Genomic DNA, 17,620 nt, shown 5'->3' on the forward strand with positions numbered 1-17,620 from the left:
TAAATTATGGTTTCCATTCCCGTTCTGCCATCATGCTAATGCTGACCCTGCTAAAGCTGCAGCTCCACATACACCACAGCACAGAGCCAAGCAGCTCTCACTCAGAGCACCACTTCCAGCCCAGAAAACACATCCTATGCAAGCGGAAACGTTATGGCAAAGAATGAGCATTCCAGATAATGACTCGAAGCATGACCAAATAATCTGATCTCAGAAACACAACTGGAGGGAGCTCCCCGGTACACCTGAAATACACTGGTACTGCCGTGCTTCGCAAATCTGCCTGCAAAGGGGATAATAAAGATAAGCCAAGAAGCCTGGTTCACTTCTGGATTCCCAGACTGCGATCACTTGGTTATATCAAACTGGATTACAATCAGCTTTGCAAAAGCTTACAAGCTTGCAAGAATGTAAAGCCTGCTACTTCGCTGATGTATGTGCAGGGGGTACACACACACTTTTTGCCTCTGTGTTTAATAGAAAGTCTAATGCACACAGATGGCTCCAAAAATACTGCCTCGTATTTATTTCTGTGGTAATAACAACAGATACAAAGAGCACAATAACACTACTTGATAGAGCAAATTATCAGCTACAAAATACTATTTTTTGACATAGTCGTTACTATTTCCCCACTTTCTCCTTCACTCCAACTCACCTAACTGAGGAATATAACAACAAAAAGTTGAGTCATTTAGGCTACCCCATTTGAGATGTCTGCTGTCAGAAGATATTCAAAACTACCAACCATCTTATGTATTCAAAACACAACTCTGGTTTCAGTTGAGTTCGTCCCAGTCAGCTGCTCTGAAAACCCCATCACAGGACGCCAAGCCAGCACAAGTGAGAGCTTCTCCAAAGTGGGGACTCCCATTAAAAATATTTTTGGGAGGTGGAAGAGAACGTGCATCTTACGCAAAACAGTCCACAGAAGGCCACAACACAATGATAATAATGACTGAAAAAAGGTGACTATGTAAGTAATCCATCAAGCAGGGGATTTATCCTGAAATGACTTCATTTTCCAATGACAGGAATAAAGACAGATTAGCAGAGACCTTCACAGATCCATAAACAGCACTCTAAACCTTTTTTCCCCCCTCCAAATTTTAGCCAAAACAATTGTCCACTTTAGCTAATCATTCCTAAATATTCTATTTGTATTATATTGATATCACCTATAAGTTTGAGCATTAACTTTAGCTTACACAGCAGCAATAAATTGAAAATATTTAGGATTCTCTTGTTTTCAAGTATGAACTGAAAAAGTTCCTAACATAAGTTATCACCACCACTAGAGAACTGCATTCCTCACTGTAATTTAACATATCTTTTCAATTTGATTCTACTTGTCACATAAATTGTTACGTATGTTTTGTGATTGTGCATCTCCAACCAACTTTAGATCCCAAATTGCACTGGTCTGGAAAGTCTCAAGCATTCAGCTGTACACAGCCATGAACCAAACCCTTCGCAGAGACATGGAACCTATCTGGCACGCTGCAATTGCTGGAAGACAGCCTGCTCTTCCCTTGTTCAGGCATATGGAGTAATAAGTATCCTTTAAATTCTCAAGGAAAGAAACTGTACGAGCAGTTTGCAAGCGCTTCTCCAAAGGATGATAAAATAGGAAAAACTACCCTAGAACATTTGAGAAAGACTATGTATTTTAGCTAGAAAAAAAATTCATTGAAATATGATTGGTTTTTATTTTAAAGGTAACCCACAAGTATTATTTAAGAAAGAATAGTTAAAGCTAAAGAAAATCAAGTCTGTTCCTGGCCTTAGACGCGAATAAGGAAGAAGCCGAGCAAGAGTTAGCATTACCTGCAGGAAAAAGCAAGTCATAAACAGCATCAGTACTTACAAACAACACTTTAATCTGTTTTTTGACCCCATCTAAAATAGACAAATATCACAATATCACGTGTGTACTAAGCAAATTTCAGTTCAGTTTCCCCGTTAGGTAAGCCTGTCAGCATCTTCGTGATGCCTCACTTTTTCAGAGCAGAAAAGGTCACTGAAGTGTGCGTGACCATGACTCTACAACTAGATCCATCTACTAACCAAACATGTGTGGATTTAAACAAGTGCAGCAGATGGTAAGAAACAAACATTTCCCTCTATCCACTTCATCGCAATATTTACTTTTGCTCTTTGCATCAGTATTTCACTGATTGCACAGCCAGTGAAAGAATAGTAGAATGCCCTGAAGTTAACTTAAGTTCAGAAGAGTCATTTAGTAGTTTGTCAGCTTTCCGCAGAAACTCACTTTTCTGAGGAAAAAGAAAAACGAAAAAGTCTTTTTTGTTGACTAAAAGGGCACATATAAGCAACATATGCTAAAATACAGACTCTTTTTTTTATAGATAGAATTAAGCTAATCTCCTTTAACAGAAGAGGACTCTTTGGAGCTACCTAGGACTCTTCCAAATGCGAAGCAGTAACCCAAATGTCAATCACTTTTCCAACAGTAGACAAATTGCTGGCACACTAATGCAATTCATGGGCAATAATTAGATAACGCGACTACAGAGTGTACCAGGTGACAGAGTTTGAGATAATAGAATCTAGTGTCCTACTTCTTAAATATTAACATCATTCCATCTCAGTCACTCAGTTTATGGTAATTTTGAAAGGGCAAAGCAAATTCTTTTTATTGCTAATAATCTTGTGCTTCTCCAGCATTAGCTTTGAAGGTTAGCAATTTAAGGGGTCAAAGTTTAATTACATTTTACATTTTATTTACTTTCTTTTCTCTTTTTTTTTTTTTTAAATCTCTCCTCGCTGAAGTCTTTTTATTATAAAAATTTGAATGCACTAGATGAAGAAAGTGAAATCTGAGTTCACTATATTGAATACAATGAAGCTAGTTTCATCACTGCTCAAGTAGGGGTATAATCTATTTGTTATACTTATCTAGAAATTAGAAACTCCCAAACTGTTCCTACAATTGCATTCTATTGTAATTGCATTCTACTGTAAGTGGTTCGGATAAGTGCGTGCTAGGTAATACAAGATGCCATGTAATACGTCCAAGGTTTCAGAATATGTGCATTCAAAAAGGCTTTCCAAAATTTTTCCATACAGAACAAATCTCTTTGCCTTAACTACAAGTGCCCAGAGCACTGGATTTCTCTTTACTTCAGAAATTTAAGAATACTCGTTTCCCTTTAACTCTATTTATCAGCTGTCAGAAATCAGATGGACAGAGAAGTAAATTTCCATGAAGTTTCCGTAGTTTTGGGCACCTGACATCATTTCATTGCTAAAACTGATTTCCACTGACAGAAAGAACTCCCTCTGCCCTGATCATAAGAACCAACTGCAGGACAAACAAGTAATTCATTCTGAACGATGCTTAGCTTCTCTACTGAGACCCAAGCACAAATGCAAGTTTTATTCTGTTCATTTGTTTTTGAAGTTTTCAAGCAGATAAAGACTATTTGTAGTACAGACTCCTACAAATTGTGCTTTCCAATATACACTGTTTCCACCTCAATCGTAAGAAAAGCTTAGATCACTTCATTAAGAACCAACCAATCTATTAACTTCCAGAAAATTGCAGTTTTGATTCTTGAGGTACAGAAATTCCATTTGGAAAATATTCAGCTTGAATATCATGGCATGTTTTCTACATTCTGTGGAGCAGGTAAAGATCAATTAAGAAATATATCAAACTTTGGATTCACTCAGCATACAAAACTGAGGAGTACTGTCCATGCATTACTGCTGTGCCTGGTTAAAACACCAGGTACACGGTCAGCGCATGGTAAGCAAATGCTTATCCATCACTTGTTATATGCATTCATACGTATAATACATAGACACACACACACTCACACACAGTCATAATTATCATCCTTTTCCTTTTCTCTGTCTTATTAAGTAGTTTTTATCTCAACCCATGAGTTCTGCTTCATTTTTTTTTCCCTACTCTGTCCCCATCCCACAAGGAACAGGAGGGGGAACAAGCGAACAACTGTGTGGTGCTTAGCCACCTTCAGGCTTAAACCACATCAACTAAGCAAATATTTTTCATATTTGAAAGAAAATCAGAAGGAAATGAGAGATGAAGCAAGGAAAACAAGTTCACTGTATAGCTGAAAGCAAGAAAAAACAATTGAAGCCATAAAACTGAGAATGTGCTGAATCAGAAACTCATCTTTTCCACCTACTTTGGGGTGAGTAGGGTACATTAGGGCAGAAACAATTTCTGCTTCGCCCTTGGCTTGGCACAAAAACAGCCTAACAATCTGCACACGGCTGCACAGGGCACAGTTGTTTTTACTGTGTCTCGTTTTTATTCTGTAAAGCTTGAAATACAAGACCTCCTGCTTTTTTTTTTTTCTTTGCAACATTCTTTCTCAGCATCAATATGTATTTATTCATTTTCAGCTTTCTTTATACTACAAATTGCTGGCACAGGTGTTAAAATCCGATCAGTAAAAAGTTACACTTAGTATTGGTGGTATGCCTTGGGTAAACTTTATCAATGCTATTAGCATTTCTTTTTTACCAAGACCAAAATACTCCAAACCAAGATCAAAGTCCCTGGGTCAGCAGAACACAGCAGTAATTTAAGAGAGCCCTGCCCTGAGCACAGAGGCGAAAGCAGAACTGATTCCTGCTTTACAGAGTGGAGAATTCTGACGCAGCAATCAAGCAATCTTGCCTGAGGAAACCAGGGATGCTTTCAGAGATTAGATTGAAATCCGTAATCCTTGACACCTAGTTAAGTACGCACAAGACAGGATTGTGCCAAATACTGGATCTCTTCACCTTAACTTTAAGTATTATCTTTTGAAATATGAGCTTACATTTTGCTAGCTGACCTGTACTATTGACTTCTTTCTATTATAATTCTACAGCTGAAGAAACTATGAGAACACAACATCGCATCATTTAACAAATGCTGTTCAGTTACAAAATCTATTTTTATCCTACGAAACTGCCCAGCCATTGGTATCAACCCCCAAGTTAGAACCATCTGCTGTACTAAAATGGAAATTCCAGCAGATTCGACGCAGAGTATTTACAGTGCAGTTTTCGCGAAGCCTACAGCCTGGACTAATCCTTGACATTTTGGAATATGGGATTAGAACTATCTGTAATTACTTTCCCATGAGATGTAATGCTGGTCAGGTGGCAGTAGAAAAGGGAAATGTGAGCATTCACTGATAAGCAGCCAAAATCGCATTCTTGTTACTTTTAAGCCACCCTTTCTTTAGGATAGGTCATCTCCAAGTTCATACATGTCTTAGCGATGGAAATTCATCCTCTAGTTCACAAATTAAAATAAAAAGATATATTTTGAACATAGAAATACATATGCATTTTCTCAAATTAAAGAAAGCATACTGATTACCAGCTGGAAGTAGTGCAGTCTCTATCACCAGTAAAACATAAACAAGGTTTTCTGACAAAATCAGTCTAAATAAGAACAAAAATACTTATCTGAATGAGACTTCATATACACTTTTCATCATAATATTTTCTGTTAGCTTCCCACCTCATGGTGTCAGAATTAATATAGAACAGTTCCAAAGATCTGTAATGTTTAAAATTAAACAGACCTGGCTCATCTCTCTCCCAAAAAGTAAACAGAGAAAACCCAATACTTCGGAAAGTTGCTTATTAAGCACCAATACTCCTCTTCTCACAAGCACTAAGTGCAGAAAACAAAGAAAAACTACATTAGAGTCCAAGCACACACACGACAGCTTTTTGGAGGAGGAGAAAGATTATACATGGGTGTATGTAGGTACACGTGGTTCTGTATACATACACTCATGCCATCATATTTAGGGTTACAGTTCTTCATTCAAGTTTTATACTTAAACGCAAAATTTCTGCCACTTCCCAGGTATTTGGTGTTGCTGCTCATCATTTCAGTCTACAGTGTGGGTAGGTAGGTGGGTCAGCCATGAGCTCCTAAGACAAACGCTACTTTGTTTAACTACAGAGCTTTACTGCCAAATACAACTATTTCAGTTTCGCTCCCTGGCCCCATACCAGAGAACTGGGCTACAGGTTATCTTTTTCTTTATTTTTATTTAGGCAGTAAAAAACTTCTGTTTTCCTGCCACTCAAATTCAGTGCAGTATTAACAACCTGAAGTCAGGTTTTAAGAATACGCTGGCTACCTAGCACGTTGAGATTTCTTAATTCCTCAGCTCAGACAACATCTTCTAGATCCAGAAATCTTTCTGAAAAATCATGACCTATGAATCATATAGCAGCACTTCAGAAAAACTGCACTGTAAATAAGAGCTATAATGGAGTAATTTGAATTAGACTGTATAGCTGAGTCCATTTGCAAGATAACAAAGCCAGATGGGGACATTTAATTTGCTTTGACTTAGCTTTGGCATTCTCTGAAAAATTCTTGTACAAATCACCTCAATATTCACTAAATGTTTTGTATAGGAAAGGACATGTTGGCATACAACACATTAATCTTCATATGTCCATTCCAATTTTCCTGTGCCAATATACACAATAAGCTCATAATGATAGAGGTTGCAACTTCCCAGCTCATAATTTATTTCTGGCAAGGGAATAAGTCAAAACTATTGGTGAAAAGAGTTCATGTCATCATGAATTAGATTGTAAAGATTTTTCTTTCCTCCCAGTAGCATTTTTATCACAAAGGCCAAGGGATACGGAAGAAAAAAAAATCTGCCAATCAGGATGCCCAGAGCCTAAACAGCTGGCATGGTGACATCTGAATGGAAATAGAAAAATAAAAGTATAGCTACCTACCATAGCTACCCTCAAGTTACACACGCAATATTTTAACATGATGTTTAGAACTTACAGATAACTTTTATCACAGCTTTCAACATTACTTGATTTCCTGGCAGTATGAAAATGTCTATTATGACTAAGTTGTATAAAGATTAAGCTTCATAAAGGTTGGGGAATGATCTGCTGGAGAGGAGCTCTGTGGGGAAAGACTCTGGAGGTCCTGCTGGACAACAGGTTGGCCATGAGCCAGCAGTGTGCCCTTGTGGCCAAGAAGGCCAGTGGTACCCTGCGTTGTATTAAAAGGAGCGTGGTCAGCAGGTCTTAGGAGGCAATCCTCCCCCTCTACGCTGCTTTGGTAAGGCCACATTTAGAATACTGCGTCCAGTTCTGGGATCCCCAGTTCAAAAAAGACAGGGATCTCCTAGAAGGAGTCCAGCAGAGGGCCACAAAGACAATACAGGGCCTGGAGCATCTCCCTTATAAGGAAAGGCTGAGTAACCAGGAGCTGCACAGCCTGGGGAAACGAAGACTGAGAGGAGGATCAGAAAAGTGTTCGTAAATATCTAAAAAGTGGTGGGAGGCAAATGGATGAGGCCAGGCTCTTCTCCATGATGCATGATGATAGGACAAGGAGCAATGGCCTAAAACTTTAACACTGGAAGTTCCATACAAATGCGCAGAAGAACTTCTGTCACCTTTACCGTAAAGAGCACTGGAACAGGCTGCCAGGCTGCCCAGAGGCTGTGGAGTCTCCTCTTACGGAGATATGCAAGACCCATCTGGACGCCTAACTGTGCAACCTATTTTAGGGAATCTCCTTTAGCAAGGGGGTTGGACTTGCTCTCTCTTCAGGTCCCTTCCAACTCCTGCTATTCTGTGAAGGCATTTTTTAAAAATGCCTATGCACACAGAATCATTAAGGCTGGAAGAAGACCACTAAGATCATCTAGTCCCATGTACACGTAAACACACAGAACTGCAAGACTAAATTCTAAACATCTAATGCTATGAGCAATTTTATGGTTTAGTTTTGTTTTTAAAAAAATTATGAAATGTACAGATTTTTAGATAGCTTCGTGTACATCCTACTCTAGGAGAAAGCTGAGTTATAATTCAGAACTTTTTAATCTCAAAAACATTCAGAGTTATTTCTGAAGTACAGGAATTTTAAGAAATGAATTTTAAAACTGAAAGTTTTCCTTTCCTTTTTAGAGGCATTTAAAATAGAACAGAACTACAATTAGCACTATTACAACGTGCTGATGTCATCCGAAGAACTTCCACTCATCTTGTATGGGAGGCTGATTCCCAGGCAGAAAACCGATAAAAGTTTTAATTCATTTTTTATTCTAAGCATTATCTCATATCTTTGGTTTAAAAATAAATAGCCTTAAAAACAAGATAGTAGGTACACTGTTAATATTTTACGCTCTGAAGATTAGCCATGTGTAAAATAGGTGTATGTTCGCATAATTGGTCTACAGTATTTTGCTACATGGTTAAATGCACGATTTCCTCTAATAGAATGCCAGTGTGGACTACATCACATTTTCTACTTCATAAAGATCAAATGAGCTGTGACCACAGCCTCTCTAACTTAATGGAAAGTTCACTCAGTGACTTCTGAGTTTAAATTTTGTGTTTCTACTATGAATCAATAGATTTAAAGCGCATTAATAGATCTCTTCGAAAGGTCTAATCCCAAGAGACCAAAAAGTAGATCTAACTCAGATTTATCACTTTTATAGCATGTTCAATTAAAAGTCTTCTATCTTCGTAACATTACAATGAATTTGAATGAATGGCAATACATACACTCAATGCAAATCATACAGCTACCTATGTTTTCATGTATTCTTGCAGGTATGTAGCTGTAGCTTTCATATTTTGCTTTGTGAAACATTGGAAGTAAACACTATCAAGTTATGAAGCTTTCCTAAACAGTCTTTTACTGCTCAGACTTTACTTGCTCCAACTTTACTTGCAATTACCTGAAGAACAGAGAAAATCCACTTTCATATATGTACATATGAAGAACAATGGAAAAAACCTGCCTACAACTCTTGGCAGGGATTTTTTAATCTTTGCAGTCAGATACTATCAGTCAAAAAGACAAGCAATAAAAGAATGTATCCTTATGTTAGCAAAAAGCAAAGAAATTCAGAAGGGCACCTAAGAAAATGGAATATAACTGGCAAATTATTATTTGAGAAGTTTCTACTTGAAACACAAAAGCAAATAAGCATGTTCTTGAACTGTTAGATATAACCAAATCATTGTCTGAGAAGGTAAGGTGGAAAAGAGGGTGGAGAAATGAGTAGGGAAGAAAGGAAGGAAATAGAAGTCTGAGAGACTCTTTTCCACTTGCTTCTGCCTTTCATCCTGTGAACAATTCCATACTAACTGAAGATGAGCTCACTATTTGAAAATGGCTGACTTCTAACAAAGACTTCGAACATTTCTGGATCTATATTTTTTTCCCCTCCAGACTACCTCAATCTCACAGGAAAACGAGATGAGATGAAATAAAATCAAGGACTTATCTACAGATTCCCACTATGGCCACCAGCTCTTGAAATATTCCTTATGGAGTAGGAAAGACTTAAAATTAGTCAAAACTCAGATTAAAACTTCATCAAAAGCTACAACAGAACATAAATCTAGAGGCTGAATCCAGAAAATAAGGGATAAAGATACATGGTATGACTGACAGATCGACAGACTCCAAAGGCATCTTGACAAATTAAGCAGGAACTAATGAATAAATTAATATAAATTTTCTTAATGGACAAACTAAGACTGGGAAGTTGAATTAGCAAGCAACTAATTTAATTTAGCAAACTAACATTAGCAAGCTAAAGGTTCTGTAAGCACAAGTCATTCTTCCAGAATCAGCAGTTTTGTGGAAACCTTTGAAAGAGAAATGATTATAACCAAAATTTACATTTTGAAGACATTATCTTCTTTCAAAAGGAAGAGGAAACAATGGTTAAAAAAAGGAATAAGGCACTCGTATATCTTATTATGAATGAAACGGGAAATCTACTTATTTCCAAGAGCAAAACCTAAAATGTGATCCGAAAGCACTCATCTAAATGCAAAATCTGAACTAGAGAAAAATCAATGTTTCCAATTTGTGGGTTTGTTTTTTTTTTTTTACAAATCAAACATTGTTAATATGATATATAAGCACAAACTATTTACACTATATACAAATTACTTTAATACTATTATTATGAAAAATGCTGCAAAGAACACACTGATGTCAGAAAAGTGAAAATAATAGTGCTGACATTAGCCATACTATATGCTGTTTCCCAGTGACTCCCCAAGATTTCCACTACAAGCAGCTACTTCAGCTCTGATTTAGCCTCACCCAATCTAGTTTTGCTCTAGATCTGTCATGTAACACAGGCATGTATCATACTACTGAGTACACTATTGCTATAATGCCTCCATCCACTGCATACAACAGGTAATACTCTTCTATTCAAAATCTAAACTGCCTGATGGTGTAGAGGAAAATCTGGATCCCCTGACAGTGCACAACAGGAAACTTATCACGCAAAATTAAGATGAAATCCAACACCAATGTTTCAATGTATTAGCAGACTGACAAATTCAAGCCACTACATCTTCCTTCCGCCTGCCTTCAAAAAGAATCCGTATCAAAGTGCCTAGCGCTGTTCTGGCAATCAAATCACCAACTAATACAAACAGACATTTTGTGTTCCGTTCACCACTGATCAATCCAAATAGACACATCTCGTGTCTGAGTCAGACAGCTGAAAAACACTTCCATTTAATAACGTTCAAGAGCAGATATAGAATGAATTATAACTAAGGACAGTGCACAAATATCTGCATCATGAAAATGATCATTATAAATGTGTCTTTCTGACAATATCAAAATTGTAAATTGATAGGCAAGGGTTTGCTGAAACATATTTTTTCCACTGCGGACTTGTTCCTCCCCAAAGGTAGGATAACACGGGAAACAGAATGAAGCAACTGCTGCCCGTGTCATTTTTCAGCTAGAAATTCAAGAGCCACCACATTTATCCTTCACGAACGTTCCTGAAAAACAAAATCTCTCAATTTTTATCGTCCTAAATTATATAGTTGAGGGCTGTATTTTCAACACTACTTTTAATATTTCAAGTTATTAATTCCAGTTATCAAAATAGCCTCATCTACTCAAACGCTTATTTTGTACAATCATTAAAAATGCACTGCAAATTGAAAAGTAAATAATCCAGCTGCCAGTGAAATACGGTGCCCTGCTTTCAGCCAAGACAGTGCCAACCCACACACAAAATTTTGGGCCGCTGCTGAGCGGTGGGAGCACGAGGGGTCAGGCTGGGCCATTCAGTGGGGAAGATCCACTGCCTTTATGGCACAGCGGTGTGCACTAGGTCACACCACACAGAAGGCCAACAGCTGGGGGCAGACAATGCCTGGGGGTTGCTGGCTTTGGTCGAAGGGTGGTGGGACCTCATGTTGCTGGCAGGGCAGTGGTTGGGATGTCGTGAGTAATTGCATTGCAATTACATTATATATACGCACACACACCACATCATTGAATATAATAGTCACACATTACTTACATCTTTTTTTTTAATTGTTAATTCTACACCTTTCAAGTAGTAGTTGTGAGCCAGGCGGCTCATACTCCCTACTAAAATAAATGTGAATACCTGTACATGTATTTGCAAACCCTACTAAAATAAACCCAACTGCAATTGAGGGCAGAAGGGTGGATCTGTCAGGTCAACCAGCCTTCCCACCTGCTCAGAGTTGCCTTCAAATTGAAATGGTGTTTCTCCTGGTTTTGTCTGGTCCCATCTTCAGTATCTCCAAATACAGAAGACCCACAGCTTCCCTGAGAAACCCATGCCAGTACCAAAGCAGTCTCATTGTGATAATTTGTTTTCCTTTTTACAATGAGCATTTGCCTTGGGGCCACTTGCAGTCATTGCCTCTTGTTATTTTGCTGTGCCAGAGAAGACAACTTCTGTTCTCCCTAATCCCCTCCAGGCAGTGGCTGACAGCAGCGCTCACCCATAACCTGCTGGTACATTATGGCTCCAGCCTCCAGCCAGTACTTTCCTTACACCAGAAGGACCAACCCTATCATGCCTTCAACAGTATCCAAAACAAGGCAGTCATAAGAACTACATCTCCCTTAAATCCTACAAGGGAATCATTACATAACTGTTAATGTCAAGAACATGGATTTACCAGGCAAGGTTTGGGTAGCTGAGCTGGAAGGCTGCAGTGGAGCAGGCTGTCCCCCTGCAGCCCCTGGGCACCACACGGAGCAGATCTCCACACGCAGCCATGGAGGAGCCCACCACAATGCAGCCACATATGAGGTCCAAGGAGGTACAGCCCATGGAGAGCCCATGCTGGAGCAGACCCTGAGCAGATGAGCCTATGCAGCCCTGGGATTCCTGGAAGGAGCTTAATGCGTCCCAGTACCTCTGAAAATGTTTAAGATTTTCTTTAATTATTAATACAAACTGTTTAGACTAAGGGAAATTACACAGGTACTGCCTTGGACAACTGCATTTCAACTGTTCTGAAGATTTACTGAAAAGAAGCACCGAAAGATCCTTCTTATTGATTCCGCCACCAGGCAGTGCCCCTACCTTTAGCCTTATGGATTTTAAAACCACGCTTAATGGTCCCACCTTAATTACTAGAACTGGCTAGGGATGGAGAGTAGCTAAAGGACAAAGCAGTGACTGTGAAGGACATTTCTAATCTTATCACAAGTTCCTCTGGAAAAAGAAATACAACATCTATCTCCACCTTAGTCATTAGTCAGATATAAACAGCTACTTGACTTGACATGGTTCTGTGCCCTATTATCACAGTCTACACTCTCGCTTTATGCAGTTTATCAGAAGATGGATGATGGCCCACTACCAATTCCAGCTAATGGTGCTCGACATCTTTCTAGACAATATGCGCATGGTAAAGGTATCTACATTTGATCAGGGAACGATTCACTGTATTAGCCTTGTGTATAAGAAATGAATTTTAAGAGAGGAACTTCTCTAAAGAGGAAAATAAATCCATAACTCTTTATGCAACTTTCATAAGGACCAGTATGTGTAAAGCTTGTGCATCTTCTGGATTTGGGGACCATTCTTTTCAAAGAAATAAATGCAACATAAACCACTGTCTCCCGTTATAATACATTAGTTACGTTCTCTGCTCCTATTGAGGATAATATTTTTCTTGTTCTAGTCCTTTTTTCCAGCTTTTACAGAATTTTATAAAGTATTAAATAACTATTTCACAGCAATTTTTACATATTTAGTTATTATTCACTATTATTTAAAACTATTCAGTAATGTTTAACATAAACAAGAATTTATATTTCTCATGTTTACTGCTATCTTAGAACTGATGAATATTTGCATTTCAAGTATTTAACCTCATTTTTATGAGGAAGATTCAGTATGTCATTCTGCATAGTTTTCTGAATTAATCTCTATTATATGTTTAAGAGATTACCTTTTTGCACTAAAATATCAACAACTCAATTTTTTCTTTTTCTAATTTTAACTTACTTGTTCCCAAAATTCATCCATCTACAACTGCAGAAGCCTTGCTTTATTTCTATAGCATTAGTAAAGGGGAAGGCATCTACACAGTCGCAATATTTACAACTGCTAAATCCTGAGGAGTTTCAATGAGGTGTTAAAGCAACTAAGCTACCTAAAACGTACTGATTATTTGCAAAGGATTAATAAATGAAATTTTAGCAGGAAGCATAGATGCCAATAAAATACAGAATCAATGCACAGAAAGTACTCCATTTTTATCTTTTCTGTGCTCATTTACCAACTACTACCACTAGTATCTATACACATATATATATATATATATGGCACTCCATGCCGTGCTGCCAGCCAGCTGTGCTCAGGGCACAGCAGCAGTCTCCCCCCAGCATACACAGTGGCTTTGCTTCCCAGAGCTCCAGAAGAGGAGAGTTGTTGATCTGCAGACCAAATTAACCAATACGAGGCCACTGAAGATTCCCACCCTCTGGGACTCCCCACCCTCAGGATTGTTAGGATTCATGAAGGTATACAATGTGTAATTATTTGTTTTTTATTTTAGTTTATTGAACAGACTAAACTAAAAATGAGGGTAATATTTCGTTCGGATGCAAATAAAATCAGTGCATCTATTTTCATGATCACAGCATGTTTCAGCAGTGACCCACCAGAACAATAAAAAAATAAATTAGTTTGTCAGGGATGAAAAAGCACAGTAAAACTGGTCACATTTGTATACACCTCTGCATAACTAAGACATCGTGAGGCAACTGTGATTCAGTGAGTATACTATAATGGAGATTTCCCATAGTGTGGCAACAAATCCACAAGGGCAATTTAAGTGGCACTGGAAGAGCATGCCTTTTAAACCTCTAAATAAAGATATTCAGAAGCTCGTGTAATTGCCTGGACTCTCTGGAGTCACTTCAGAAAACAAATTCTGTCAAAGGGTTTTCTCTCAATGAAGGGCCACCTTAAAGACTTAACAGAGGGAGACAGCAAGTCCATTAGATCAAGTGACCAAATCCGCCATCAATCTGACATTTAGAAGCACAAGAAGAAAGGTGTCAGAAAATTAACCAGCCCTTAACTGGGCAAAGACTAAGACCTAAAAGCAAAAAGGCGTGAGATGAAATTGGATATCAGCCTACCTATTAGCAGCAACTCTGACTTGGCATGTAACACGAGTGAAAGAGGATAGATGTAGCAAGTAGAACACAAGCTCAAGTAATCTGTCTAGAAAGTCATTGAAAAAAGCAAGCCCTGTAATGCTAGTAAGCCTTGGGAAACAAGTTCATTAAGCTTCTAATCCACTGGAGAAGTGGGTGGGCATTACAATATTCATTTCTTGCCAGCACTGTACCATCTTACCAAGCATTCTGATTTTTTAACAGCAAACACACACACACACCAAAAGATATTGTATGAAGTCATATACATTGTATTGCTGCCTTTCTTATCCTCACATTATTTTTCATGACACTTCATCCCTTCCAGCCCCTGAGATCTCAAATCCCGTATCTAATTTCCAATAAAGATGAGGGATGCAATGCAGGCAGCACTTGGAAGAACAAACCAGACTAAGTCCTGTCCTACAAAACACCCCATCTCTAAAAACCACAAAATAAGACTATAAGCAGATATTACAGGAGAGGCACTGAACTCAGACCCAGGGTAACATTCTCCACTGGGAGTATTAGCAGTTAATTGGGGACAAACGGACTTAATTCTGATATATTGCACCATCTGCAGAGTATAGGTTATAATTGATAGGCCAGCTGGATACGGAATACGGTACAGAATGTGAAATACTGTACTTTACTTATTAGTCATTATTACTTTGTAAGCCGTTCCTTTCTATTAAAGTTTAAAGTGTCCTTCTCACTAAACGGATTTTGTTTTGTACTTCTTTGTTAACTAACACACCAGGAAACATGTCTCATCCGTCAGTGCATAAGACAACTATCACCCCTCTCTCCACTACAGAATTACCTGAACAGTGTATGTGAAACAAGGTCATGGAGATGCTCATTACCATGATCCTCTTCCAACACAAGATTAAGTTACGGAATTTTTCAATTCTTATTCTAGCTCTCAAAAAAAAAAACAAAAAACACCCCACAAAAAATACTTCCACCATTTTTAATCTGGCCATGCTTGATAAGTAACATGAAATTCAGGATCAGCAAGAGAACTATTATTTCTTTGGAATAGTGAGGTCTATAACTCTTCATTGTCTTTATGCTACTGCTGAGGTAATTTGATCTAACAATTATAAATCTGGTGTTAGTTTATTCCAAAATCTGTGCAACCTAGCAAAATTCTTAAGGGTATTTCATACTACATACATTTCAATAGTTGGTCAAGAGCATCTGGTTCCTGGCACAGGCTCCCTCCTGTTCAGAATAAAAAAAAAACAAAAGGCCTTAATCCATCAGATATGGAATAACACACATACTGAATAACTTGCTTGCTCTAGTCTGCAAGTACTCTCACTAGGAAATTTAACTCATTTCTCTGAAATACTTCAATGTGTAATTATAAAGCAAAAAAAAAATTATTATGAGCTGACATAAATCACTCTTCCCTCAAGTTGGAATTAAGTTATTGTAAAAAATAGTTTTGTAAGTGAATTTGGACATTTACTTTCAGTTGTATTTGCTTGAACTTGAGAGAATTAAGAGGACAGTAAACAGAAACTATGACATCTTGACTCACTGATTCCAAGGCAGAAAAATCACAAGAACAACTGTAAGTGTAAAGAGACTCTAATTTTAAGCAAGGTTCAAAAAGGCACTTCTTTTCCCCATTTCACAACTAGTTGACAGTTGGGATGTGCCCCAAGGTCCCCAGTCCCAAATGTAGTGATTTCAATTCTTTTCTTATATTCAGTCTAAATACATTTAAACATTCAGCGTAAGGAACTGTTGTCAATCCTTCAGTTTTCAGTGCTAAGCCAAACAGTTAATAATAATAGCAGTTAATTGAAATAAATAATCACAACACAATTGTTGAAAACAAAACCAAGCCGAAGTGTGGATTCAGCAGGAAAGGCGACAACTCACTCTACGTGTTGATTTTCACTGTATTCTAAATGGTATTTTTACAGTTGTGTGCATTAAAAAGAAGCGTTAGGCCTCCTTTTTCATTTACCCCTCTTACCAGAAAACATCCAAAATATTACCGAAAGATGCACTTCATTATTACTGCTTGTTAGCCACTATATACCACATCAGTAACCCAAACATGCGAAAATCATTCATATCCACCCTAAGAGATTGATATTTTACTTGAAATGTTTTGTGCAGAAAAACTGAATCATTTTTGAGTAATATAGTTTTCAAATTTAACCCAAGAACAAGCTTAACTTCATTTTGTAAATGCTTCTCTGGAGTTTTAAAAATTTATGTTTAAAAATATTTTAAACGTGTTATAAGGGAAAAAATATCACTTGAAACTTTTTTCCTGAACTATACTGCAGAAGATCACTGAAGTTACATTAGTGCCAGAACAATCACCATGAAGCTCTAAGTGGCCTGAGTTCTCTCACTTTCCATCAGCAAACTTTCGATCATCAGTTAAACTTGTATACTGTCATTGCTTCATGTTCTGCACAAAGCAGGACACAGAAGTTTATACACAAACTCACACACGTACAAGCTCTGTGGAGTCTACATTTAAGTTTTAAATACATAATCTTACTTAACGACTGTTTTCTTGTACTCTTTCTAAAGCAAGCAAATACAAGAGGGTTAACACAGTTATTTTTCCTTGATTTCTATGGATTACCTATGGTTTACTACAAGGAAGTTAATCAATAAACAGTACTCACTTCTAAGGGGCCACAGTACCATATGTTACACTCTCTTGTCTCTTACAATAGATCCAAATTAAATCCAAGATAAGGGGCTCCAGGAGCAGGAAATGAAGCGTACAATTTCTGCTTTTATTTCTCGCTTACTGATCTGCTCATCAGCTTGCAATAAATGCTATAAGTAATACGCTACAAATCCAATATTTACATAGAAGGTATACAACCTACCTCTTTCAATAAGTAATTCAAACTGACTACACCAAAAAAAAAGTTTAGAAATTCTATCCTGTGTTATCTCACATTTTTATCAAGTGTATTCACATAGCACTTACTCACACCACTCTTTATGTCAGGTACAGAACAGAATAAAGAGATACTTCAAAACTAAAATCATAAAGCCAGTTGACAAGTAGGAAGGTGGCAGAAAAGATGAAAGGTTACGAAATGTCACATGTAAATCAATTTTTTTACTCTAAAAGAGTAA

The 17,620-nt window shown here is 37.7% G+C and overlaps 1 long non-coding RNA gene across 2 annotated transcripts in view; it reads right to left on the minus strand.

The window, feature by feature from the left end:
- LOC110405884 overlaps positions 1-15,728 on the minus strand; it is a 199,138-nt gene extending 183,410 nt beyond the window's left edge. For both annotated transcript variants that reach the window (XR_002443162.1, XR_002443163.1), the window contains exon 1: positions 15,671-15,728. This is a non-coding gene — a long non-coding RNA (uncharacterized LOC110405884). The remainder of the gene's footprint in view (positions 1-15,670) is intronic.

This window comes from Numida meleagris, chromosome 13, assembly GCF_002078875.1.
Source record: "Numida meleagris isolate 19003 breed g44 Domestic line chromosome 13, NumMel1.0, whole genome shotgun sequence".
NCBI classification, from domain to species: domain Eukaryota; kingdom Metazoa; phylum Chordata; class Aves; order Galliformes; family Numididae; genus Numida; species Numida meleagris.